Raw genomic sequence first — 25,792 nt, forward strand, 5'->3', positions numbered from 1 at the left:
CTGAATTGTTGTTATTAAAATTTTTACCATTAACCTACCATCACAGCCATTTCTTGGCCACCACCTTGGATTTCACATCTTTTTTCACCATAGCCTTTCTGAGAGCCGCACTCATTTTTTACAGCTTGGCTGTTTTGGATTAGATTTCACTTCTTTTTGTATTTGTATACCCCAAAGCCGGCCTATGGCCGGCTTTAGGGCTTTTTAACTTATCATTTTTTCTTTACCACAGGAAGAAGAAAAGATGAAGCAGGGTGATTTCTTTGTAGCTGACCTCTCTACAAGGTGATCCTTCTATAGCTGATCTCTCTACCGGATGACTTGTGTGTAGCTGAACTCTCTACAGGGTGATTTGTTTGTAGCTGAACTCTCTACAAGGTAACTTCTTCTAGCTGATCTTTCTACAGAGTGATTTGTTTGTAGCTGAATTCTCCACAGGGCGATTTGTTTGCAGCTGAACTCTCAGTTTCTTTGTAGCTGAACTCTCTACAATGTAACTTCTTCTAGCTGAACTCTCTATGGGTGGCTTGTCTCTAGCTGATCTCTCTATGGGTGGCTTGTTTCTAGCTGATCTCTCTACAGGGTGACTTGTTTGTAGCTGAACTCTCTACAGAGTGATTTGTTTGTAGCTGAACTCTCTACAAGGTAACTTCTTCTAGCTGATCTTTCTACAGGGTGATTTGTTTGTAGCTGAATTCTCTACAGGGCGATTTGTTTGCAGCTGAACTCTCTACATGGTAGTTTCTTTGTAGCTGAACTCTCTACAATGTAACTTCTTCTAGCTGAACTCTCTACAGGGTGACTTGTTTCTAGCTGATCTCTCTACAGGGTGACTTGTTTTTAGCTGAACTCTCTACAATGTAACTTCTTCTTGCTGAACTCTCTACAGGGTGATTTGTTTCTAGCTGATCTCTCTACAGGGTGACTTGTTTCTACTGAACTCTCTACAGGTGATTTGTTTGCAGCTGAACTCTCTCACATGGTGGTTTCTTTGTAGCTGAACTCTCTACAAGGTGACTTCTTCTAGCTGATCTCTCTACAGGATGACTTCACTGAACTCTCTACAGGGTGATCTGTTCATAATGGAACTTTCTACTGCGTGATTTGTTTGCAGCTGAACTCTCTACATGATGGTATCTTTGTAACTGAACTCTCTACAAGGTAACTTCTTCTAGTTGATCTCTCTACAGGGCAATTTGTTTGTAGCTGAATTCTCTACAGGGTGATCTGTTTGAGATGAACTCTCTACATGATGGTTTCTTTGTAGCTGAACTCTCTATTAGGTACCTTCTTCTAGCTGATCTGACTACAGGGTGACTTGTTTGTAGCTGAATTCCCTACAGAATAACTTGCAATGTAATATAATTGAATAAATTATAAACACAGCTGATTGCTTTATTAGGGTGACTGTTTTATTAGAGTATCTCGATCTCGCATTTGCTACATGTAGTTGCCTTTCGAATCATAACTCAGTGGTTTGTAATCCGATTCTTCTGTACTACTGCAAGGATTTTCTATGATGATTATTCCAGCTACATACTGATTTTCAGCTCGTTGCTCTAAGCATAGATAATAGAGTAAAGGGATAGGAAACGCAAGCAATTTCCGGTTTGATTTCCGTTACGCGTGACTTGATAGGACAAGACAGTTTTGTGAGAATTAGTGTTCTAAGCAGCGTAAATAGTAATCCAACAGACTACAGCAAGTATTTAGGCCTATGTGAGAGATTTTGGCGAGAGAATTCAGACCGTAGATTTTGTAACAAAGCGTATCGCATTAACCGTGGTTGTTACACGCTGTCACACTTTCGCTCATAGTACCTTCATGCCTCGTCCATACCGCTTCTTTTATAGCCGGTTCCACTTTCGAATTTTGTGGTAAACTAGGCGTGTCACCAACACAGTCTTTTACCGTTGCGTTGTACTGCAAGGTGGTTTAAACTTTTGGTTAAAAATGGAAGATACTTAGTCGTTTCTTCAAGCAACAGTTCCTGTTTTGCTCCGATATTTCATCTGGTTCCCTCTGTTAAATGGTAAGGAATAGGTTTATCACAGTTAAAAGGATAGAATATATTTACGAAGAAAATAAAGTGGTTTAAAGTAATTTTTGGGCCGTTTTTTTCACTTTCAATCTCCTTTAATTTTGCGTATACCTTCCTTGAGGGTTGGTACCATCCTATTTCCCTCGATTACTTATTTGAGTTCACTGTAGCGAAGTTTCACAGTCGTTGGTTACAAAATTCTGTCGTTATAACAATTTGTTTCTCTTTGATACAAGCGCAGCAAGCGTAACGAGTATGTTCGTGACGTAATACACGAAATTCCAATAGAAGTGTACGTATTTTGTGACGTCACGTTATTGCGTTTCCTATCCCTTTTAAGTACTCTATTATCTATGCTCTAAGCGGTTTGCCTGGTACACACGAAAACTAATAGTAGGCATTCCAGTATCCGAGATTTTTAAATTAAAAAATTCTCCGTATATTCCCCAATAGAACCCTGGCACAAAATAACAACTCGTGTTTAACTTGGGATTGTTCCGTCGTCCGAGCTCCAATGAGGATGACAATTGCTGTGGGGTTTGTCCACACGCTGGTCATCATGAAAATCTTAGTTTTATCGTGCGCGTTACATATAAGTAAGTTTTGTGTTGTTTTGTAATCTTTTCAAGCCTTGTAATGTATGTAGAATACTTTAAAACTTTTAAAAACGTACTGTTGGGTGGAAGGTACTCACTGGTGCTTACTTTAAAGTGCGTAGTTACTTCACTCGGGTTAGCGATTTTCAGCTTCAGAGCAATTTTCTGATGGCTGTGTCATCAGCTCATAGTCTCGTCCTCGCAGACCCATTCTCCGGGTTGACGCTTATCGATTAGAGATTATAAGCGCCCCCTTTCCATTCTCCGGGTTGACGCTTATCGATTAGAGAGATTATAAGCGCCCCTTTCGGAGGGGGCGCTTATAATCTCTAATCGATAAGCGTCAACCCGGAGAATGGGTCTGCGAGGACGAGACTAATCAGCTCAAAAGTATAAACCACTTCAAAGTCGGCATGACAATTCCCTAATTGAAACCACAACTCCACCTTAGGTATTGTTGCATCATTGTGGCACCTCCACTTTAGCTGTTTACCTTTGTAAGTTGTTAACTTGATGACTTACTTGAGATAGCCACTTGTCTATGGGGAGAAGTGTGCAGTAGGTGAAACATATTTGCTCACCACTAAGCATATAAGATCGCTGAGATCCGATATGATCTGAAGTTACTCTCATTGCATGTACAAACTTGCAGCTAGAAGCAACTGCAGTTTCAAGATAGTCCAGATTGCTAGATGGCTTCCTGATTCAATTGCGTCATTTTTCCCTTTAAAATGTATGGAAAGCCCTGGAGAAAAAATGTACCCTTTTTCAGTTTTTAAACACTGTGCATGCCAAAGTAGCTAATTCCAACCCAACAAACTATATATTTCTGAGATCGGCAATCAATACTCTATCTATTGAGCATATAAAAAGCCTATTTTTCTAAAATTTAAAAATCGGGCTGGAATGCTTACTAATAGTTTTTTTATTCATAAAAATCGATCACGTAATTTTGACACAGGTTGGATTTTGTGTCATATCTCCATGGGCTTTATCCCGATTCCTTTCAAACCACAAAAAGGCACTCCTACGATGGTTGCTCCATCTACATATCAATTTCAACTGATTCCTCCAAGGGGTTTACCCTGTAGGCGTGACAGACCTTCGACCTTATTTTACGCAAATAATCGGTCATAACTCCGTGAATGTTCATTGGATTCCTACCAAAGTTGGTACGGAGATCCGCCTTAATAAGCCCTTTAAGTGTGCCAAATTTCAGCCCGATCCGAGCACGCATTCGTGTTTTATGGCGGATTTTGCGAAGTGTGCGAAATGAAGAAGTTAGAAGAAAAAAATGAAGAAATTAAAACGACATTTTGTTCGCTCGTATCTCGGAAATGGCTGGAGCAATCTTCTTCAAATTTGGTATGTGGACTCCCCTAACTGGGCGGCACTTCTGTAGCAACTTTGGTTTCAATCGGATAAGGAATCATGGAGCTACAAAGGTGTGAAAAGTGCGTTTTCTTTCTTCCTGTTAACAGTGTTGGGAGTAACGCGTTACGTAATATTATTACTTTTGTGGTAACTAAGTAATATAACGAAATACGCTATAAAAACGGGTAATATAACTCAAGTTATTTTACTTACAAATGTAACGCGTTACCTAAGTAATATAGTTACTGTAACGAGTCTAATATTATGTAATATTATTACTACAAATAACGAAGTTACTAATCTCGTTAGTTATCCTCTGAGTAACGCCTAGCCACAACGAAGTAACGAAGCCTACTGAATGAAGCTTATTCACCAGCTTCTTACTTATAACCAAGATTTGCACATTGTCCAACAACGCAATCATGTCACGTGATAAAAGTGGTAGTTTCACACGTGATAGCTTAAGGCTGTGGACACAAAGTAATATAATATGTAATATTATTATAGTTACTTTATTTTATGAGTAATATGTAAACTGTAACTAAATAGTTCAGTTACAAGTAATATGTAATATGTAACTAGTTACTTTTACTTTGTAAATTGCCCAACACTGCCTGTTAATATACTCACGGTGTGGCGCGCCGGCTTCTTGGGCCGCACGACACACTACCGTGTGTCTTGATATCACAAGTAAGCCAGGCCTTTTACTCCTGGGACATATATTATTCTTAGTATAAATGCTCTTATAACAGTAATCACGATGATACCAGTAGATAGGTAATAAATTTCCTAGATTGAATCGGTATTGGTAAAGCTCAGAAAAGTTGAATTGGTACATCTCTATTAATTTAGGGATCAAAGTGATACAAAGTAGTGAAATAAGAGATATGAATGGTGATATTATAACACAGTCCTGTGGGAAAATCCCTTAAATAAAATATTGTTATGACATGCCATTGTAGAGATTTTCCTCATTTCTTAAATTAAATGCACTACACAGTATATTATAATGCAACAGCTGTAATTGGCCTATATATAATATATACTGTATACCGATGTGACATCGGTTATTTATTATGATGACTGATCTTGTACAGGTAGTTCTTATAGCACTTTATGAACTCTAATTGGTCAATTGTCAGCTGAGTGATGATCACTGCATTGCTACTGGAGTCAATACCAATTGTGGTGTGGCCTCAATTACAACAACTGGACAATCAGTAGTTACAGCACCCACATAATAATGCATGCTCCTACCAAGACGTAAGATTCTAATAGTTTAATTTATTTGATTTGGTATAGCACTATTCACTCCTTTCAGCCAAGGACCTCTGGTAAGTTCAAGGGTAAGTTTCAGTAATTAAAACAGCTAGCTCGTGTGCATTTGTATGGTTTCTTGTAGTTTCAATGGGCACCAGGCAGCTCTATACTTTAGCTCATTTCATATATGGGGCAGAGAAATTATAGAAGTCTAGTATGTTTGAAGAAACAAATGATTAGAAAGATAGGTATCATGAATCTGTGGCTTTGACAGAAAATCAGTTCTACCAATTTTGCTCAAATTGTTGAGATTGGGACCAATCCGATATTAGATCAGTAGATCGGTACATCTCTATTAATAATGCACTAGTTCGTTCATTTTTTTGGAAAACAAACTATAATATACACATGTGGCTCTTCTTTAAAATATGGAACATGCATAGCTGTTATACTAGGGCAACTACTTTATTATCATTATTGGTTCAGCTAGACCACAAAGGGACATGTCAATCAATTGTTATTCGTCCAGGTCTGGTGTGTGTGTATGAGGTTTCCTTTAGATTTAATGCTATATTTGACACATTAGATGCACTAAGACTATTCCTTTTGTCTGCTTAAGATATTTCTTAGTGGTGGCATTTGGCGTGAGTCCTCTTTTGGGGAATCTCTGTTGTACAGTAGTGCATGATAGTAGGCTTTTCTTGTGGACAAATTACATACAAAAATAAAACAATAGACCACTTAATCTTCAGAGCAAGGTGACAAATTTGTGACATTAAATAGCTCACATGATTAACTTAAGTTAACTGCATTTCTGAATGCACAAAACTTCGTTAGGAGATATCGCGATTTTAAGTAATCATTGTGTAATAACTTCCCAGTGCCTACAGCTGTGCAAACAAAATTTGCACCAATTATTCATCTATTTACTAGCTATCACTGAGTGGGTGTACAAATTTCTGATACCCAAAATTTGCCCTGTTTTGGGCAGCTTTTTTCGAGCGGGTAATAATAGGGTGGGGGGTGGGCTTAATATAGGGGTATAAAATGAAATAAGAAGACAAATGGAATCCAGAGGCCAAGTTTGGGCCCTCCATGGCCCTCAAATCTCTCCAAATTGACTGAGAACACTATTGGCAAGCTTTCTGTGAAGTCCCAGCTCACCACACACCATTATTACAAAGCCATGGCCATTTATTGGCGCCAATCTCCCACTCGTGGCTTTGACAGGGTCAGAAAAAAGCTGCTACAGAAACCAGACTTGCCAGTCCTGAAGGAAGTACAGTGTGGAATATGATAGTGTGTTAGACCAGCAATCCATTTCTGGTAAAAACGTAAGTTTGATTTTGTGTGCGTGGAAGCCTTGATATATGAAATCCGGTCACATATGTGGGTGGTGTCTTTGAACTAGAAATTGGTATACCTGAAAGATACCCGTTTGAACCGCAACGTGTGAAATTCTTAACACCAATATACCATCCCAACATTGACACTGCTGGAAGAATTTGCTTGGACATTCTTAAACTCCCTCCACATGGCAATTGGAAACCAGTTCAAAATATTAGTACCATCTTATGCTCCATTCAACTGTTACTAGATGATCCTAATCCTGATGACAGTCTGATGAGTGACATTGCTCATGAGTTTAAGAATGATAGACGATTGTTTGTGCACAAGGCTCGTGAGTGGACTGTTCTACTAAGAGAGAAAGAGATGATGATGATAACACTGAAGTGGTCACTAAGAAATTAAAACATGATGAATAGTTTGTGGTCATGTATTTGTTGAAATATTTACAGTGAATTGAAATACACAATTGAATATTATTGTGTATATGTTTGCTGTGTTCGCTTGTATTGGAGTATTGTAATTTGTACATGCATATACAATGTGCGTGTCATGTGTCTGTGTACGTGCGTAAGTGTGTGTATGTTGTGTAGATGATGGCAAGTTGTCATATTCCCTCCAATAGATACTCTTCACTTTCATATTTCAGTTCCTCCATCAGTTCGGCCATTTTGCTTTCTACTGTAGCCATACTAGTGGACAGAGAATAATCGTGTCCTGACACACACAAGTACAGTAACATGACACACTATTAACACTGTATAAACACATTGTTAAACCACTACCCTCACCACATTAGTACAGACTACATAGAGCCTTTGTCAACAAAGTTAGGACACAAGTGTTTGTCTATTCCCCACCCACACTTCAATGGGCCTTCATTTTATTTGAATCAAATGTCAAAAACTTCTGCCATTATAAACGATAGGTGTACATTATAACAGCTCATAATGTCATTCCCAATTTTGTAGGATGCACAAAGTAGGGTACCTGCGTCTAAGCTGGTGATTTCTTTCCTCTGTTACTTCCTTTTCCTCTTTGTTCCCTTCCACTGCAGCTTGATCAGTGATAGTCTTGCTTAGTAACTGTTGTTGGACAGTCTGGTGGTACAGAGCAAAGAGACAATTTAGAGAAAATTAATCAAAACTTTTTGACTTCAACCTCACATTATAGTGACCATGTCAAGTAGGTCCCAAACATACCCAAGGTACACTTCATGACCTCATTTATAAGACCACCTTGTTATAGTGACCATGTCACCTTAGAGTGGAGTACATCAAGTAAATCTCAATTTTGTTGCTACCATAGTACCGTCAATAGTAGCCGCACTTCCAGTGGTACCAAGATTGGGTTTGAAAATAAGAGTTTCAACATCATTATTGTGCATCAAGTAATGGTCAAATTAGAATAGTCGCTGTATCAAATATCAAACATACAATGTCGTGAAATTCAGGGGATTTCTGAAAATTAATAGTGTAGCTAGTTACAAAATAAGGCATTCTAGGGCATGGCCTGAGAATGTAGAAGCTCTAAGGTTGACTACTTTTAGTTAGCAATCACAGGAAATTCAATATTTTTTTAAACTATGAAATAAACAAACTAACTGTAGGAAAAGTTATGACTAAGCCATAGCTGTGATTTCATACGTAGCTTGCTACACTGCTCCTGTTAAGAATACTGTGACTGCTCTATTAGAGTATCTCGAATTGCTGATGCTATTGAGCTAGGTTCTCAATGACAACTATAGATAATTTTAGTGAGAATTAAGCCCCTCCTAAATCTTTTCGACAGGGGCTACAACCCCCATTTCCCCCCTCTCCGCAGCTCTGCCACCCCCCTGATAGTGTGTATGTGTCAAGTAAGCTAGACTTGGTGTTGCAGTTAGTTTGTGGTTTGGAGTTTCTATAAAAAGAGCTCCTTTTTGCTGTTCTGCGTGTTTACAGACTATTATATTTAGAGTTGGTTGTAGCAGGGTCCCTGTAAAAATTCCCTGAGTTCCCTGAGTTCCCTTTCCCTGGAGCTCACTGCCGAAAGATCACCCTTCAATATAGAGTAGTTAGCAGCATTGCTGGTGTAGCTATATAAATGGTTTATGGTACACTGATCATGTACTATTCTCATATAGTCAGGCAGAGAGTTTAGATAGGAGTGTAGGGCTGCCCAGAGACTTTAGGTGGCCTGAGGCAAAATGTGGAAGTGCAACCTCTACAGTATAAGAAGTTAGGTGCTAAAGGACTCCTAACAGGATGAGGCCAGGGGAAAGGATCATTCATAGCTAGAATGTCTTTGTTTCTTTCCCAAATATGGACAAATTCCTTGTTTTTAAATTGATCAGAAAGTTTTATTTATCAAAACACTCACCGTTTGGTTATGTACTTCAACATAAGCACACACTCTTTACTCTGTATCTCCCCCCCCCCCCCCCCCCCCCCCTATTGGGCCATGAAGAACTTTGGAGTACTATAGCCGGGGGGGAGGACATGATATCACGATAATTGCATGACGTATCTGTACTGTACATTTTGCCACAGGATTTAGTTCTAGTAAACCATGAACTTTAGTGCTGTGTTTATTTTCGGAAATGGAACTTCACTAGTGTAGAAATTGTTTTATCTACTGAGCCCCGGTGAACCCCAGCTATTTTATAGTGAATTTTGCAATAGCACATTATTTACAGTAAATGTTTACCTCAATTTCAGGTACCTGTGTTATTCTCGCTGTTCTCTTACTTGTTAGTAATAAATACAATAAAGTTTGGCATCTACAATGATGCAAGTAGTTGGTACGTTAGTTTTTCATCATGTAATTATCATTGGAATTCAATTAAATTATGCAAAACCATACGCGTTGTGACATCATGTCCTACCCACCCCTGTACTATAGCCATGTAGTTAATTTGTGGCATATTTACAACCATACAATACATGACACAGTAAACTACAGTTGTATTAACCACACAGGACTCATACATGCTGTGGCTGCACATAGCTACGTATATTATAACTCACGTATATCATACCAAAATTAATGTTGGCACATACAGTATATTAATATCACATGCCAGGACTTTCACCACTGGGACACATTATATTTAAGTATAAACGCTCTTAACACTGATCACGATAATATGTGATGAGCCAATCACAGCTGCTACATGGTATACCATATATTGCATTTAAAATTTATTTTAAAAACGACGTAGGGATCTAAGTGATACATAGTGAAACATGAGACAAATGACGGTATCATAACATAGCTCTGTGGGAAAGTCCCTACAATGGCATGTACTGTCATAAAACAAATATTTTATTTAAAGCCAAAGTAGGGATCTTCTCACAGAACTATGTTATAATACCATCATTCAAATATTTTGTTTCACTACTTTGTATCACTTGGATCCCTAAATTAATAATTTTTAAATGCAGTAGTTTGTTCTTTTTTTTTAACGCACAGATGTGACTTCTACTGTATTTCTATAAATATAAGCTGGAGAAATTTTCACAAGTTAAATATTCGTATTAAAAATTTTTCACTGGTGTCCTCAAGCAACAAAATTTTTTTAACAATGAATTATGTAACTTTATTAATACGTTAAAATTATACTGTCCTTTTTGTATATAGGAGAAGCAGAATAAAAAGCAGTGAAACTAAGTGTGGCATCTCCATTCCATGGAGGCTGCGCCCTGAGAGTTGTTTACCGGTCACAAACTCAAACCGAATGGACTGGAGTGGAATTCTTATTGCTGTAGCTAGAAGCTCATTCCATGCAATTTACATATTTGTATATATACTTCATTTAATGTGTCCTGTAATAGCTGTGTATCATATGGCATGGCATCGTTGCTAATGCTATCGCTGGTGGCGAAATCCCCAGGCGAGGACCTGGCGGCAGCTCTCCCCTGGGATGCAGGAGGCCATTCTTGTTTTATTAAAATACTGCAGCAAAGACATACTCTTGAAATGCCAATGGCCAAGCTTCAATCCAGGTGGCCAGAAAGCAGTTAACCGAATTTATTCAATTTCTCTAATATTACGTTGGTATTTTCATCAGATGCTAGCTTCGACGAAATATTTTTAATGGTTTATAAATATAGAAATACGGTATTTGAATATGGAACAAGCATACCTGTTATATTAGGGTGACTGCTTTATTAGAGTATCTCAAGTGGGCTTTAGCCAACTGGCAATATTTAAGGTAGTGCTGGGCGATATTGTATTTTTGCTACCAGTATCCAGTATTGAGAAAATACCCCCAGTATCCGGTATTTCACAGTATCCTCGTAATCAACTAGTACACACGTTTAATCAATGTTGTATATTTGTGTTAACAGTCAACTGTTAATCTGTAGTTACTATCCAAAGTTAGATATTACCACAAATAAAAGGTTATTCATGGCTAACAGATAATAAATGCATTTTGCTAACTGCTACACAGTTGATACATTGTAACATTCCATTATATCCAGTATACCACCCAGCATTAATACGTAAGGGGTGTGGTCTTTTTGTGACTTATTTTTTCACCATGCTACCAATAAGGGACTTGTATTTTAGGATCAATTATACACTTAGATCATTAAGAAGTGTGTTCCTAGATCATTACCAGTTCAGCTAGATCATAAAGGGGCTTGTCAGTCAATTGTCATTGGCCCAGGTCTGGCACATGTATGAGATTTAACACTGCAATTGACATTAGATGAACTGAGATTATTCTGTTAAGGCACTTTTTTCTGTTTACGGTATTTCTTAGTGGTGGAATTTTGGGTGAGTTCTCTTTTGGGGGATCTCTGTTATGTAGTAGTACTGTACTGCATGATAGTATGTTTTTCTTGTGGAAAAACTATGTACAAAAAACAACGTGCCACTTAATCTTAAGTGGAAGGTGACAAATTAGTGACATTAAAATGCTCACATGATTAACTCATGATCAGTAATTGCATTTCTCAACTGTTTGTATAGAGCACAATATCCACCAACACATGGTATAGTAGAACACACACAATCTGTTATGAGACCACATGTATGGTACAACCTCTCAAGTTTCTGGCTCTAAGCATACATTAGCCTTCCCACAGGTTCCTCGTGGGATAGTAAAATTAACTAAGGAGTTGGTACTGTATTGTAGTACAGAGTTAACAATGTAGTTCACTCCTCATAAAATTGTTAACTACTCTAATAGAACACTCACTAATATACAAACACGTTGCACACCTTTGTACAACAAGTACACAAAAAAAATTTGGAATTTTCAACTGGAGTAGGGACCAACCATAGCACATCAATAAAAAGTGCTGAAACAAGCTAGAGTATTGCACGGTATTAATTCACAATAAAACAATAAGTGTTATATCCCTACTGTGCATTTCCATTATGGTATATTGAGCATGGTAGGGACATAACACTTCTTATTGTTTTACTGTGATTTAATATCGTGTACTACTCCAGCTTGTTTCAGTGCTTTTTATCGATGTGCTATGGTCCCTACTCTAGTTGAAAATTCCAAATTTTTCTGTGTACTTGTTTGTCAACTTTTTTTTGTAAATAATTATTATGACTGGTGAACCCACACATACCGCATCTGAAATGGCGCTGCGCACCTCAATTATCATCTGAAAAGTAAAGTATCCATTACGCTTCATTGTCAGCTATGTTCAACCCATTACACAACATTTCGAATCAAGAACTGTTCAAAAAGTACCTCTGCAATCCATGCATACCAAACGAAAGAAATGGTGCCGCGCACCCCAGTTATATCAATTATCGTCTGAAAAGTGAAGTATCCATTACACTTCGTTGTTGGCTATGTTCAACCCATTACACAGCAGTATGAATCAAGAACTGTTTGAAAAGCACCTCTGATAGCAAAATAGCCACTATGACAAATACAGACGATTTCTGTTATGAAGGGAAGCCATCACGTGCTATCACCAAATCGACACTTTGCGAATAGTACACAAAGGAGGACACTGGTAAGTCCATGAAGAATGCATTGTACGTACTGTGGTATGCCAAAAGGCACCTGTCGGGCCGAAGCGACGTCTGACAGTGAAAAAATCAAGCCCGTAGCCTGAGCCGTTATTGAGTTAAGCTTGTCTGAAGGCATCAGTCAGTTACTTACTTACTCAGTCAGTAGAAAATTCCATTAAATAAATTATTTTTAAAATTCCGTAGCAACTTGTTGAAAGCGTTTCAGGTCGATCTGAAAGCTTGTTTGGGCTTAGTTTCACCTAACCAATACTGCCTGATCGTCATTAGGGGATATTGAGGTTGTTTTAGGGTGATATTATTTCATGGGCCATGCCTACTCATTTGTGGTCCCTACTATACACTACTATCGTAGTGTATGATACACTTCACAAGGCACTCTCTGTATGTATAGCACACATCAATGATACTACACACCCCATGACAATAACGCACCATTTACAGCTTAGTGACCACACCTCCATATCATCACATAGTACGGTGCTGCATAATATTCTCCAACACTGTCAATTTGTCAACCTGTATGGGATACAAGTCACATGTGCTTTGTTAGTACAGGATTTAGGCCACATCCAAATTTGTCAACATTTTTTGTATTATAAATCTAAATGCTGCCCTATTAGCTCACCTCATTCAAACATTTGGTTCAGTCAATCAATACTCATGATAATAACATCATTACACACTTGCACATAGAACAAATCTGGTCCTCAAGATATGACACTAACACTCTCACATTCTCCCTATGGTGTGAACAACAGTCGACATCATTACCATGGCAACTGACAACAACACTGACTCTTGCTTGTGGAGGTATTTCATCATCGGTCACCATAGCAACTGTGATGGAAACATCACCATGACTATCAATGTGCCAAGTATACACAATAACCAGAGGTGGTTATAAAGTGTGATCACACAACCACACATGGTACCAGGTGTAAAGTCTTGTGTATTAGCTAGGAAGGTAATGTGTTGTATTGAGAAGGTTTAGGCTCTGAGACATGTTACATAGATATTTGTCTCCTTCATTAGATCTAGGTGTCAATGTAACAGATTATTAGTATATTATGTATTGTATGTTTGATTAGAGCATTACAAACTGTACACATATGTGTTCAGTGAATGACAGTTAATTACTTCCAGGAACAAGACGTATCATCCTCTACCTGAATAACTTATTGGCGTTGCTATATCACAAGCAGTCTCATAAGAAGTGTAAGGTGGACAACTAATGGAAGAGCAACAACATGGGATCAAAAGCCAGCCTCACTGGATCTGTTGACTGATGGTTGACATCACTTTGAATAGTAGTCATCATACACCACAAACACTTTAATACCAATTCCACCAAAACCATGGGAATACCTGAGACCACAAGGTATTATTATATCTGACACCATCAGAAAGCAGTACAGGCAGGGAAAACTTCAAAAGTGCTGACAGGTAAAGTTTTGGCTAATCCAGTTACATTTAGTTTGCACATCCAAGTGTATGATTTATTGGAGTAGTTCTTAGCACAGTAGTACACAGCAATGCACCACACACCCTCAATTGCAAAATGTGACTGGATCTGTGAAAAAGAGTCTTATAGCTCTTCCAATTACATGTACTTGGCAATCCATAATTTGACTTGTGAGCCTGAAGTTTGGTCACCTTACGCTCCTAACTAGAGTTGCACCGATAATCGGTTGAATAATCGGTAACAGCCGATATAAGGTGATGTTGCAAGTATCGGTATCGGCTACAAAGAGGAGATTATTTGCCGATAACCTAAACCCACAATCAATCATTAACGACAGTAATAAACACGTGACAGTATTAAAAGAAAGCAGTGAATGCAGTGGTAAGTGGTAAACATTTATTTGCTGTACCTGTTTATAACTATTTAGGCTTGTTTATCTGTGAATAGTGTGGCTGCAAGGCTATAATAGACTGTGTATATTTATCGGCCGCCCACGCAATCAACCAATCACTATTTGGATAGGGTCTAGAATCCCACCAAAACTCCGTTTGAGAAGCTGACTTAGGTGTTTTATAACTACTTGGCTTTCATTTCCATGTAAGGGGTTAGTGGGACACTGGTAGCAAACATTGTAGAATCGGCCGCCCACGCAAGTAATTAAATTATTTCGACTAATGTTATACACGCACATAAACTTCAGATAATTTTTGCTCCTTCTCCCCTGACCTACAGAATAGAAGAATATCGGTAAATATCGGCATATCGGCTACAGGAATGAGTGAAAAATCGGTATCGGTAAAAGTGAAAATATGCATATCGGTGCAACACTACTCCTAACATAGTACTATTCCTGAATGTAATTTTTAAGACAATGGGTTAAACACATGAAGAGTTATGACTTGTCAAACGTGGAAATTTGGAAAGGCTATGAGACCACTTTTTGCAGATCCGGTCACAAATAACAACTAAACATACATCTTTAGGGAACACAAAAACTGATTTATCTAGTTCTAGAATTATTAATCACTAGAGATGTACACAACTAGACAACAGTAGACTATAGTGATGATGGTTACTGTACCTTAGTGATATCCCCTCTTCTTCATCTAGTACTCCAAAGTCATGTGACATCTTCTTGTTAAAATCAGCCAACAATGGAATATTTGGTGTTCCCAAGCCACCCATCTCCCGAGGCTTCTGACTCCTAGAGTGAAATAGATAATTTATACCACACTATGAATTTTACCACAGTTGAAACTGGGTCAAGATAGGTGATCTAAACTTCAAAAAAAACAAAAACCTGGAGGATCAGGTCAAGATGTGACCCGGATAAATTAAAGTCAAAACATCCACTGAAACCATTTCAGGTACAAATAACACATTCTGTGCTATGACTGAAGAGTTTGTAAGAGCAAAAAATAATGTCTAGATACAGGCTCAACAGTACCACAGGAAAGCTTTATTAGTAGGTACATTCATATGCAAAAATTAGTCATGGTTTCAACTGGATTCAATTGTAGCATTTCTTTCTTGCAGCATTAACACTTTCCCCAATGAGTGATCACTGAAATTAAAGTAGAATGGTGTATAATATATTATCTAATCCAAAACAGCCAAGCTGTAAAAAAAGAGTGCGGCCCTGAGAAAGGCTATGGTGAAAAAAGATGTGAAATCCAAGGTGGCAGCCAAGAAATGACTGTGATGGTAGGTTAATGGTAAAAATTTTAATAACGACAATTCAGGTGAATTTTGTGCCAATTGACCAAGCGGCACCAAATTCACCTGAATTGTTGTTATTAAAATTTTTACCATTAACCTACCATCACAGCCATTTCTTGGCCGCCACCTTGGATTTCACATCTTTTTTCACCATAGCCTTTCTCAGGGCCGCACTCTTTTTTTACAGCTTGGCTGTTTTGGATTAGATTTCACTTCTTTTTGTATTTGTATACCCCAAAGCCGGCCTATGGCTGGCTTTAGGGCTTTTTAACCTGTCATTTTTTCTTTACTACAGGAAGAAGAAAAGATGAAGCAGGATGATTTCTTAGTAGCTGACCTCTCTGCAAGGTGATCCTTCTAGCTGATCTCTCTACCGGATGACTTGCTTGTAGCTGAACTCTCTACAGGGTGATTTGTTTGTAGCTGAACTCTCTACAAGGTAACTTCTTCTAGCTGATCTTTCTACAGGGTGATTTGTTTGTCTCTACAGGGCAATTTGTTTGCAGCTGAACTCTCTACATGGTAGTTTCTTTGTAGCTGAACTCTCTACAATGTAACTTCTTCTAGCTGAACTCTCTACAGGGTGACTTGTTTCTAGCTGATCTCTCTACAGTGTAACTTGTTTCTAGCTGAACTCTCTACAGGTTGATTTATTTGTAGCTGAATTCTCTACAAGGTAACTTCTTCTAGCTGATCTTTCTACAGGGTGATTTGTTTGTAGCTGAACTCTCTACAGGGTGATTTGTTTGTAGCTGAACTCTCTACAACGTAACTTCTTCTAGCTGATCTTTCTACAGGGTGATTTGTTTGTCTCTACAGGGCAATTTGTTTGCAGCTGAATTCTCTACATGGTAGTTTCTTTGTAGCTGAAGTCTCTACAATGTAACTTCTTCTAGCTGAACTCTCTACAGGGTGACTTGTTTGTAGCTGAACTCTCTACAGGGTGATTTGTTTGTAGCTGAACTCTCTACAAAGTAACTTCTTCTAGCTGATCTTTCTACAGGGTGATTTGTTTGTCTCTACAGGGCAATTTGTTTGCAGCTGAACTCTCTACATGGTAGTTTCTTTGTAGCTGAACTCTCTACAATGTAACTTCTTCTAGCTGAACTCTCTACAGGGTGACTTGTTTCTAGCTGATCTCTCTACAGTGTAACTTGTTTCTAGCTGAACTCTCTACAGGTTGATTTATTTGTAGCTGAATTCTCTACAAGGTAACTTCTTCTAGCTGATCTTTCTACAGGGTGATTTGTTTGTAGCCTAACTCTCTACAGGGTGATTTGTTTGTAGCTGAATTCTCTACAAGGTAACTTCTTCTAGCTGATCTTTCTACAGGGTGATTTGTTTTGTCTCTACAGGGCAATTTGGTTGTAGCTGAACTCTCTACATGGTAGTTTCTTTGTAGCTGAACTCTCTACAATGTAACTTCTTCTAGCTGAACTCTCTACAGGGTAACTTGTTTCTAGCTGAACTCTCTACAGGGTGATTTGTTTGTAGCTGAACTCTCTACAGGGTAACTTGTTTCTAGCTGAACTCTCTACAGGGTGATTTGTTTGTAGCTGAACTCTCTACAAGGTAACTTCTTCTAGATGATCTTTCTACAGGGTGATTTGTTTGTAGCTGAATTCTCTACAGGGCAATTTGTTTGCAGCTGAACTCTCTACATGGTAGTTTCTTTGTAGCTGAACTCTCTACAATGTAACTTCTTCTAGCTGAACTCTCTACAGGGTGATTTGTTTGTAGCTGAATTCTGTACAGGTGATTTGTTTGCAGCTGAGCTCTTTACAGAATGGTTTCTTTGTAGCTGAACTCTCTACAAGGTAACTTCTTCTAAATGATCTTTCTACAGGGCAATTTGTTTGTGGCTGAATTTTCTACAGGGTGATTTCTTTGCAGCTGAACTCTCTACATGGTGATTTCTTTGTAGCTGACCTCTCTGCAAGGTGATCCTTCTAGCTGATCTCTCTACCGGATGACTTGTTTGTAGCTGAACTCTCTAGAGGGTGATTTATTTGTAGCTGAACTCTCTACAAGGTAACTTCTTTTAGCTGATCTTTCTACAGGGTGATTTGTTTGTAGCTGAATTCTGTACAGGTGATTTGTTTGCAGCTGAGCTCTTTATAGAATGGTTTCTTTGTAGCTGAACTCTCTACAAGGTAACTTCTTCTAACTGAACTTTCTACAGGGCAATTTGTTTGTGGCTGAATTTTCTACAGGGTGATTTCTTTGCAGCTGAACTCTATACATGGTGGTTTCTTTGTAGCTGAACTATCTACAAGGTGACTTCTTCTAGCTGATCTCTCTACAGGGTGATTTGTTTGTAGCTGAACGATCTACAAGGTAACTTCTTATAGCTGATCTCTGTACAGGGTGATTTGTTTGTAGTTGAAATCTGTACAGGTGATTTGTTTGCAGCTGAGCTCTTTACAGAATGGTTTCTTTGTAGCTGAACTCTCTACAAGGTAACTTCTTCTAAATGATCTTTTTACAGGGCAATTTGTTTGTGGCTGAATTTTCTACAGGGTGATTTCTTTGCAGCTGAACTCTCTACATGGTGATTTCTTTGTAGCTGACCTCTCTGCAAGGTGATCCTTCTAGCTGATCTCTCTACCGGATGACTTGTTTGTAGCTGAACTCTCTAGAGGGTGATTTATTTGTAGCTGAACTCTCTACAAGGTAACTTCTTCTAGCTGATCTTTCTTGATTTGTTTGTAGCTGAATTCTCTACAGGGCGATTTGTTTGCAGCTAAACTGCTGAACTCTCTACAATGTAACTTCTTCTAGCTGAACTCTCTACGGGTGGCTTGTTTCTAGCTGATCTCTCTACAGGGTGACTTGTTTGTAGCTGAACTCTCTACAGGGTGATTTGTTTGTAGCTGAATTCTCTACAGGGCGATTTATTTGCAGCTAAACTGCTGAACTCTCTACAAGGTAACTTCTTCTAGCTAAACTCTCTACAGGGTAATTTGTTTGTAGCTGAATTCTCTACAGGGCGATTTGTTTACAGCTAAACTGCTGAACTCTCTACAATGTAACTTCTTCTAGCTGAACTCTCTACGGGTGGCTTGTTTCTAGCTGATCTCTCTACAGGGTGACTTGTTTGTAGCTGAACTCTCTACAGTGTGATCTGTTCATAGCGGAACTTTCTACTGGGTGATTTGTTTGCAGCTAAACTCTTTGCATGATTGTTTCTTTGTAACTGAACTCTCTACAAGGTAACTTCTTCTAGCTGATCTCTCTACAGGGTAATTTGTTTGTAGCTGAATTCTCTACAGGGTGATTTATTTGAGCTGAACTCTCTACATGATGGCTTCTTTGTAGATGAACCCTCTATAAGGTACCTTCTTCTAGCCGATCTGACTACAGGGTGACTTGTTTGTAGCTGAATTCTCTACAGAATAACTTGCAATGTAAGATTACTGAGTAAATTATAAATGCAGCTGAATGCTTTATTAGGGTGACTGTTCTATTAGAGTATCTCGATCTCGCATTTGCTGCACGTAGTTGCCTTTCGAATCATAACTCAGTGATTTGTACTCCGATTCTTCTGTACTACTGCAAGGACTTTCTATGATGATTATTCCAGCTACATACTGATTTTCAGCTCGTTGGTCTAAGCGGTTTGCCTGGTAGACACGAAAACTAATAGTTTTTTTATTCATAAAAATCGATCGCGTAATTTTGACACAGGTTGGGTTTTGTGTCATATCTCCATGGTCTTTATCCCGATTCCTTTCAAACCACAAAAAGGCACTCCTACGATGGTTGCTCCATCTACATATCAATTTTCAACTGATTCCTCCAAGGGGTTTACCCTGTAGGCGTGACAGACCTTCGACCTTATTTTACGCAAATAATCGGTAATAACTCCGTGAATGTTCATCGGATGCCTACCAAAGTTGGTACGGAGATCCGCCTTAATGAGCCCTTTAAGTGTGCCAAATTTCAGCCCAATCCGAGCACGCATTCGTGTTTTATGGCGGATTTTGCGAAGTGTGCGAAATGAAGTAGAAGAAAAAAACGAAGAAATTAAAACGAAATTTTGTTCGCTCGTATCTCGGAAATGGCTGGAGCCATTCTCTTCAAATTTGGTGTGTAGACTCCCCTAGCTGGCCGGCACCTCTCTACCAAATTTGGTTCCAATCGGATAAGGGATCACAGAGCTACATAGGTGTGAAAATTGCGTTTTCTTTCTTCCTGTTAATATACTCACGGGTGGCACGCCGGCTTCTTGGGCCGCACGACACACTACCGTGTGTCTTGATATAGGATATGAAAATGATTCTGTGTTATATTATCAAGGTGTGTTTTATACAAGCACAAAAGATTAAAATACTCTAATAGAGCAGTCAGTTATCTGTCATTGTTTTCACAATACCGTATATCCAGAAATTTTTACCATATGTATATGTCACAGTTATGCACTTTGTCAGGATTTTCAATTTTATGGATGTCCCTTAGCTCAGAATTTTTGCATTTTAAATTTCACATGAAGATCATCAATCACTGTTGAATTCTATTCCACAGCTACAAATGGTCTGGATTGAAATTTACTTTAAGCATCATACCAATTGCTAATGTATATAGCACAGTAGCAGCAATCCCTGTGTCAGATATAGTCTAGTCTTGCACTCGCTTGTAGCAGGCCAGCTTCTTCATGAGCCATGCCCACTTTAATATTAGGAACGTGCTCATATTTTTAAGCACACCATGGACACCATAATCAGTACATGTGATCCAATGCAGAAACCTGCAGATCAGATGAGGCCAGACAGGATGACCTGGTCTGGTTTCAACCCTGATTTTAATATGAATAATGACTAATCCACTGAGGTAAAACCACATACAGACTGCAGCAACAAATATCATGTCTTTGTAACATATTGTGAGGGACATCATTGTTTCTAGCTCAGACCATTATACATGATGGACCCCCTCTAAGCACACTTCCTTGTACCCATCACTAACTTTTTGATTCAGTGGTAATTCTTAACAGGAATTCAACCACCCAAAGGGCATCCCAGAAGCACCACTTCACCTAACAACTTATGATTGGGAAAATACATAGCATGTTAGATACCTCAAGTGACAACATACAACTAGCTGACCAGCTGTGATGACTAAAATCAGAAGCAATGTAACTGGCCAACACCTCACAATTACACATCCACCATAGAGCTGGTGGCAGAAATTCTGTCGGAAGTGTACCAGACCACTTTTTCCCACCCACACACAAAAAAAAAGTCGGTCTGATCTTCACGAGACTACAGTTTATGTTCATAAACCATAACACTATCATTCAATTTCAGTATCTCAGTTGGTACAAGAATGGAAAAGAGAGCTTTATAATAAAATCACATTGCCGCAACCACGCGGTAAAAAACACTAAAGTCACATGTACGTGTCCTGGTTTGCCCAAATAATGCCGGGTTAATTTTTTTTTTTTAAATGATCAACTCACCAACTTGACTGATTTTCCCTCAATCGTTTCTCATTCAAGTCAGCAAGTGGGTAAGCAGCACCAACAACGCTCTACATTTGTGATCTGTCACGCTGCAGATGGTCCCCCGCCGCAAGTGGTCCGGCCGGACCAACTACCGCGCCTCAAGTAGTCCCGCCGGACCATGTAAAGTTATTATTATTATATTATATTTATTACTGTGCAGCAATCAAAAGATTATAACGCACAGGTGTGATCATAAAGTTGCTACAGATGGTCCGCCCTGCTGCAGCTGGTCCCCCCAATGAAATCTCCACTATCAGCTTCCCAGTCAGTACTAGCTCAACGTCATGATCAAGACGCACTGCCCTCCACGACGGAGTCCTGAAGCCGGCAGTGAAGCGAAATTCGCCTACTTAAACATATAATTCTAAACATTGCATTGTTTTGCATTTGCACGTGGTTTTTAATTCGTGTACGCGTTGTGGGCACCAGCGTCCCTTTCGACCCCACCTTTCAAAAATACTAACAAAACATACTCTATAAGGCCAATGAAACTTGATTACCAGTTTCTCGCTCAGATTTTTGAAAATTTGATGAGGGCGGGCGGTTATTATTCATTATTCATTATTTTCCAAAAGCACAACACACATCCCAATCATGAAGATTTCTGCCAAAAAAGTGAGATCTACATAGCTAAAATACGTTACTAATCCATATAACAAATGATTTTTCCATTAGAGTATAGCTGATTGCTCCATTAGAGTAAAAGTGACTGCTCTATTAGAGTATTTCAATCTAAAATACCAATAATGAAATTCCGCGCGGGTGTATCAAAAGCATGCGGGCGATGACGCGAAACTGCTAATCAAGTTTCATTGGCCTAATGGAGCAGTGAGTCAAATACTTTAATGGACTGACAGTCACCACTATGACATGGCTATATCACTATATGATATGGCTTAGTGTCATGTAGTCATCCACATACAGTTGCCAGCAGTATGCAGTGTTTATTCTAGGATTTCTCTTTAGGGGGGGGGGGGAATCAGGAATTTTGGGGGTGACCAGGTGCCTGAAAGTCTATAGTTGCAATTACTATTAGTAGTGCACTGTGTTTGTTGAAGCTGGTGAATAAACAATTTGTGAGAGATCACTAAGATATTGTATTGACTATCATTGCATGTATAATACCGACTGCATGGGTGGATGTCTTCCAAGAAACTTATAGGCTATTTCAAATTGAATATTAGCCAAGGGTATTTTCATCAGGGGTTATGGAATTTTTTAAATCAGGCTTTCTGAGATTTAATCTGGCAGTATATTTGTTGGCTGTGTATCAGTATGCCACTTTTAATATTTTACAAAATCACAGTAATTACCTCTCTAAGAGGACATTTTAAGAAACCGGGTAAACTTGGGCTCTCATTGTATATGTACCCTAGGAGACGTTTAAAAATTAAATAATCTAGCTGATATTGAATCTGAGAGTGTTTTAAAGTTGCTTATGCAATTTTTAACCTGAGAAAATTTGACATATTAAACACTCTTGAGATTGAATCTGAGAGCATTTTAAAGTTTTGTGTGCCAGCATTTTAAAAACAAGCTGAACCTAAGTATAGTGTAGCAGTCACTCACAATTTTAGGGGGTGAGTCAGAGATTTTAGGGGGGGGGAAGTTCCCCCCTAACAGCCCTAGAATAAACACTGGCAGTATGTGACAGGATAAAACTAAGATGCATCTCCGGAAGAGGCTACAAATTAAGCTTCTGGGAACCTCCATCACTTTGGTGTAACTTGTAATGCTCAATTTACCATCTCCACTTACCAGAGGCCATGACACACCAACAGAACAGTTGGCTATAGTTTTGTCACTTCTCTATATTCTGATTTAGGCTGCATGGAGTATGGGCTAGACAGCTGTTCTACCAATGGTGAAAAACAATAAATCACTTATAGGCTTGGACAATGATCGGGAACTACTAGCTTCACGCCTCATAAGCTTCAGTAGCTATAGACAATAATTTTTTGAAAATGTGCTAAAATATCAGTTTCGTCGAAAATGGTATATACAGGTATGCAGGCTATAGCTGAAGGGTTCTATTCTAGTCTTAGTGTGTAAACTTTAAATTCTCCATTAATGTTGCTAGAACTGATGCAGTATAGTGACCTTGAGTGGTTCTTACAAGCCAATAAGTTAGTAAAGTGTGACACATAATAGTTTAATTGAATCACCACACACAATGGAATTATTGTTCTATACTGGCTATATCTTACACCCCGTTCACACTACCCTCTAACCCGGGTAGAGCACGGCACGGCTTGAAACAAACTGGAGTGTGAATCAATTGAGCCGTGCCGAACTGGGTCCAGCATGGCATGACAAGGAGAGGTGGGCTGGCACGGGTTGGCCCTGAGGATAGCATACAGTCTGAACGCATTCCGAGCTGGCCAAGTCAGGTTAACAATATAACTTGTTTCTGTTGGCCACACAGCAAGTATATTCTATGTTCTAAAACTGTTCTTCAAAATGGCTATGACGTACCGTAGTTCTAGTAGACTTTGTGACAATTACGCTCGAACGACGTGTTAATAATCCTGGAGAAAGGAGTATCCACTAGCTTAAACATGGTGTCTCTAACATTGTACAGCTTATTTCAGCTGGTTCTACACTTCCTTGCTACAATTCTAGTGTCTTTTTATTAAGCGCCTAAATAATCAAAAGCTCATGCGCTTCTCTTAGCTAATTATTATTCGGCGCTCGCACTATCGAGCTCGTGTCAGATGCAGTAGTGTGAACAAGTGCCAACCCGAGTTCAATAACCCGAGTTGAAAACACTCTGGCTAACCCGGGATAGTGTGAACGGGGTGTTATACCTATTTACTTAGTTAAACACTGCAGCATTTTTACCACAATTTCAAAAATCAATGTGGTGGCTGTTAAAACTTGACCACCTCTCAATGTTCAAAACCAATGTTTAAAATTTTTAATTTTGAGCTGGATTTTTGAGCACTGCTCAAAAGTATAATAGGCTATTTCCAAAGCATAATTAGCTCAAGCCTAGCAGAGAATAACCAAATCTGTTATTCCGGCACTTTAATTTAACTTGATGTGCTTTGCACTTAGAGCAACTGATTGTAACAGCCACCAAGGATTAACATTTTAGGACTTACTTATGTAGAAAATCAGGTACAATTACAACAGATACTGTATACACAGTAATGTTACTTAGCAGTTGTCAACAGATTTGTGTGCATGTGTGTGTGGAGTCAGTAGAGGTGACTGATAAGACAAGCTGAATGAGTTGTACAAGAAATTTTGGGACAAAAGGTGGAATTGGAATTTTATTCTTATTTCAAATTATTGTGATAATGAGTCAGTGCTATTCACACTTTCCATTTCTTGAATGTAGTTGAGATTCACACCAGCATTGGCAAAATTTGCATTTAGTGGGTTCTCTATAATATCCACTGTTTTACCCATAAATGTGTGAAAGCATCAGTGTTATGACCAGACCACCCTCACTGTTGGCCAGTGTTACTGTAGGTTAGGATGATTACCAATCAAGTTAAATAATTGCCAAATCTGAAAGCTCCACTTGATGTCCATGTAGCTATATTTAAGTTACTGTATCCTTCACCATTTTACACAGGGTCATGGGTGTCACATGGTTATATAGGAAAGGTTTCACCATGTTCACAACAACACTTCACAATAGCACTGACATACAATTCATCATGAAGATTGTACTGGCCACTCAAAGTTGCAGGACTCTAAAAGAGTATACATGAAAATAATATTATTATTTAAGTGTGAGTAAGTTAGTTACTGATCACAATATGATCATTACAAACAATTATCCTTGAAAACGATATCTGGTATCTCTATTGCTTGATATTATGACATTCTCTTCTTGTGCATTATACTCCTTGACTATGCAGCATGATCAATAGCTGTAAAGAGCTCAAATACTTTAATTATAGATGGTGAAATTGCAGTTCCAGTTTACAACTGCTACATTGATTCAGATGGCACTGACCTTCCTGGTGACTTAATGACTACAATGTCTGCTCATTGTGGACTGTATAGTGTTGTGCATGAGATCAGTGAAGGTGTTACTGTACTTATGAAACTCTGGCTCCTAATTTAATCATGCTTCATGTCAACAACATAAGATTACCTTTCCAAGAACCTTTTATATTTGCGTTTATGTGATGTGTATTCAGCCATTATACTTTTTAGATAGCACTGTAGCTGTAATGCATGGATGTAGGTACATTATATGCTCAAGCATCACAGCCGATAAACCTCCAGTAGCCTCTTGCTCTGCCAGTGGATTGTGCCAGTCAACTTTAATGCTGTGAACGCTAATAGTTAGCTACTAATAGTAGTATCAGCTAAAGTTTTGTTATTATGTCATTTATATGTAATTTATCTTGTCGGCATTAAGCTGCAAGTTTAATTGTACAGTGGAACCTCTCTAATATGGACATTGTGGGATCCAGAATTGTTGGCCACTTTTTGCTGTAATATAGAGGTTTTCCTTTTTTCAGAGGTAAAAATGTATTGAC

The 25,792-nt window shown here is 38.6% G+C and overlaps 1 long non-coding RNA gene across 1 annotated transcript; it reads right to left on the minus strand.

The window, feature by feature from the left end:
• Positions 1-7,019: 7,019 nt before the first annotated feature.
• On the minus strand, positions 7,020-24,088 carry LOC136255595 (uncharacterized). The gene is made up of 7 exons (XR_010700986.1): positions 23,766-24,088; positions 15,150-15,272; positions 13,403-13,443; positions 13,232-13,346; positions 13,039-13,122; positions 7,609-7,718; positions 7,020-7,310 (listed from the first exon to the last, which is right to left on the minus strand). It is a non-coding gene; the product is annotated as an uncharacterized lncRNA (long non-coding RNA).
• Positions 24,089-25,792: the final 1,704 nt, after the last annotated feature.

Source organism: Dysidea avara, chromosome 5 (assembly GCF_963678975.1).
Source record: "Dysidea avara chromosome 5, odDysAvar1.4, whole genome shotgun sequence".
Lineage (NCBI taxonomy): Eukaryota > Metazoa > Porifera > Demospongiae > Dictyoceratida > Dysideidae > Dysidea > Dysidea avara.